Raw genomic sequence first — 3,893 nt, 5'->3', positions numbered from 1 at the left:
TATAAAAGTTACATGAGGATCATTTTTTTAAAAAATGTGTAAAGTGCTTCACAAAACAAGATAATCCTAGTCAACCCACAGAATAACCAAGATCAGAATCTTTTTATTGACTTAGAAATATGAATTAAAAGAATTTAATCCTGACTTTATAGTAAAGTTGAGTTCCTTAGAAGAACCAAGACGAGAAAAAATATGAAAGTCAATTAAGATATTAAAAACAGGCAATTGAACATTTTTAAAGACTATAAAAAATGCACAAAAAATACTCTATCCATATACCAATCAGTTCTGAACTACTTATCAACCAACCCAATAGCATTTGTTGAGTGCTTACTACGTGCTAAGTGTTTTGGATCCAAAGAAAAAGCAAAAAGAGAAGCTCACATTCCAATGAGGGAGACCACATATGTGTGTGTGCGTGTGTGTGTACAGAACATAAAAAATAAATGCAGAGAAGAAGGAGGATAACTGTAGAGAGGGTGTCAATGGGACCTAGGAGTACAGGAAAGATCTCTTTAGGCAAAGTAGAGCTTGAGTTGAGTCTTAAAGGAAGCCAGGGATTCTGAGAGTTGGAAATTTGAGAGAAAAAGGTGTCTTTTATATTGGTTAATATGCAGAAACAGAAAAGAACTATCAGAACCCACAAGAGGACAAAACATTCTAAGATGACCTCTCCCCTCACTGAACTTCTTGTTAAATTTGGGTCAGGAAAATGACAGCACTTAAAATACATTCCTTTAATGTTAAAAAGAATGCAAGTTCCCCTCGTAGAGGATTACTACTAGATGATTTCTCTCCCCTCCCCACAAATGTCAGAAGTATATCTGCTGTAGGGTAGTTTGTTTGTTTTTCCTCAACCTTTTCTCCCCAGTTTAGATACTGTTCCCAATCAAGTAATTTGTGGCAAAAGTTTGTGCATTAATTAAAAAAAAAGCAAAATCAAACTTCTTATTTAAGTCATCTTGAAACAAAATACGTGATTATTGTTGAAATGTATCAGCACTATAATAAGCCAAATAACAGACGAATGTATACTATCATTAGTTTGATTACATCCAAAGGAAATAGTATAAATTAATAGTGAAAATGAGGAGCAATTGCTTACAAAACAAATGCATATTAACCCTTTTTTGATGAGTTCAAAGGCTTTTGCATTTATTTTTATATTTAATATACAGAATCTCTTCTGATTATGAAAACCACAAAAAGAACCAACAAAAGAACAATCTCCTGTAAAGTGATATCCCACAGATAACTGCATTATAATTTTCCAAAAGACAATTTTCAAAGTCCTAGCTTTAAGAAACAAACTAAAATTCATTGACAAATAGGATTATTTCTATCAATAAAGCCACCTTATTTAAGTTTTTCTATCTCTGTTCTCAAAATTTTTTCCCTGCTCCAAATGACCAGAAGGTCATTTGACAAAAGATGGGAAAAGATAATGTTGGGAAGTGGACAGAAATGTACACTGATGCATTATTGGTGGACTTGTGAATTAGTACATCTATTCTGGAAAGCAATTTGGAATTATGTAAATAAAAGCAAGAATATCCATCCTCTTTGATCCAGAGCTTAAACCTCTAGGTGCTTGACCAAGGAGATCATTGATAAAAAGAAGGGCTCCACATACAAAAAACATTTATAGAAGCACTTTTTGTAGTAGCAAAGAATTGTAAACAAAGCAGATGTCATTTTTTGGGGAAGTAGCTTTAAAAAATTGTAGTACAGGGACATTATGAAAGAAACTGTGATGTAAGAAGCAATGAAAATAATGAGTTCAGAGAAGCATTGAAAGACTTAAATGAACTGAGGCAAAGCAAAGTAAAGAGCATTAGGGAAACAATAACCACAACAACCACATCAATGTAAAACAAAGACAGAACAATTGACAATGAAAAAAGAACAAGTTTAACTCTAGAAAAAATAAGATATCTCCCTTGATTTATTTTTTGAGCTTGGTGTCCCAGGTGTAAAACATTGCATATACTATCATATAATGACCAATTTTGCTTATGTTTTCTCTCTTTTCTTTGAAAAAAAAAACTTTGTTAAAAGAGATGTTTCTCTGGGAGGAGAATGGTTAATAGGGAGAAATCTGGGCAATGTAAAAATAAAAGATATCTAGTATTTCGCCAAGAAATGAAATCCACTCCCCCTTCCCCCAAAAGACTCTTAGAGGACCATCTGGCAGAAGGTAAGTAGAAATTTATGACATATATCAAAATCCCAAATTCACAACACATTACTTTTGGGACAGGGTGATCACTGATGAGTGGTAACTTATTCTTGAAAAATACATTTTTTTGTAGTTGTGAATTTTGTATTTTCTTTGATTTATTGAAATATTGAGTCATCCCTTTGCTCTGAGAATTCAGATTTCATTTCAAATGAGTTTACTACAAAGCTTATGAAGGGAGTAAGAGCATCAAAGGTCATTACATGATGAAAGTTGCAAAGAAGCTGATTGGTGAAAATTACAGGAAGTTGTTGTACTGCTGAATATTCCTTGTTGATTTTGTAAATGATAGTCCTTCCTTTGAATTCTAGAAAAGATACTTTCGGGGGAACTAGATCAATGTTTGAGGGTTATCTACTCATATTTGCATTCTATGGGGCTGGGGATAAGTCAGAAGGATGCTTCTTTCTTTCTTTTTTTTTTTTTTAAAGCAATTGGGGTTAAGTAACTTGCTCAAGGTTACATGGCCAGTTATTTCTGGGTGTGGTGCTGAGAATCTGAGCACAGATTTGATCCAGGTCATCCCAACACTGGAGCCAGTGCTTTTACTCGCTGAGCCACCTGGCCGCCCCTAAGCAATTTGGGTTAAGTAACTTGCTCAAGGTTACACAGCCAGGTGTTAGGATGCTTATTTCAATAGGAAGAAAGTTCAGCATTTTCTCAAAGACTGTCTGGGGCCTCTTCTATTATAAACATGTGGGAACATAAACATAATCTCTCTTTCTTTCTGCTTTACTAAAAAAAATTCCTCTGTTTCTCCTCGAAGAATGTAATAGCACAAAATAGGAAGATTAGTAGTAGGAAGATTGTGATTGTATAAAGAATCATTTCTAATTATGAAGACCACAAAAAAGATCAACAAAGTAACAATCTTTGAGTATGTACGTACACACACACACACACACACACACACACACACACACAAATTACCTTCATAAGGGAAGAGGATGTTCAGAGAAGCTCCTTGATCAGATTGATGAACTCCCCAATCAACTTGATGAGTTTACAGGATAGTGATGGTTGGAGACAATTGAAAGGGTGGGAACGTTTTCACTGGTATGTTGTTTAGGAGACAGGCGGTAACTTCTGATTGGGTTTCAAGGACTGGGGCTATCTCCAAGACCACAGACATACCTCAGAGATATTGTGGGTTTGGTTCCAGACCATCACAATAAAACAAGTCAAGGATTTTTTGGTTTCTTGGGGCATATAAAAGTTATGATTACATTGTACTGTAGCCTATTAAGTGTGCAATAGTATTGTATAAAAAAAGTACATACCCTAATTAAAATATTTTGTTGTAAAAAAAAAAGATAACCATCATCTGAGCCTTCAGCATCCTTTTTCTGGTGAAGGGTTAGCCATATTGATGGCTGCTGACTGATCAGGTTGCTGTTTACTGAAGGGTGAGGTGGCTGTGACAATTTTTAAAAATAAGACAACAGTGAAGTTTGCTTCATCAATTGACTCTTCCTTTCACTTGAACACTTAGAGGTCATTGTGGGTTTATTATTTGGCCTAATTTCAATATTGTTGTGTTTCAGGGCATAGGAAGATGGCTGGGGGGGAGGGGGAGAGAGAGAGACAGAGAGAGAGAGAGAGAGAGAGAGAGAGAGAGAGAGAGAGAGAGAGAGAGAGAGAGAGAGAGAGAGAG

This window comes from Petaurus breviceps, unplaced genomic scaffold, assembly GCF_028583685.1.
Source record: "Petaurus breviceps papuanus isolate PSGF00001 unplaced genomic scaffold, PetGlider_PUasm1.0 90808, whole genome shotgun sequence".
In the NCBI taxonomy this organism is placed as follows: Eukaryota; Metazoa; Chordata; class Mammalia; order Diprotodontia; family Petauridae; genus Petaurus; species Petaurus breviceps.
This window is presented reverse-complemented; position numbering follows the sequence as displayed.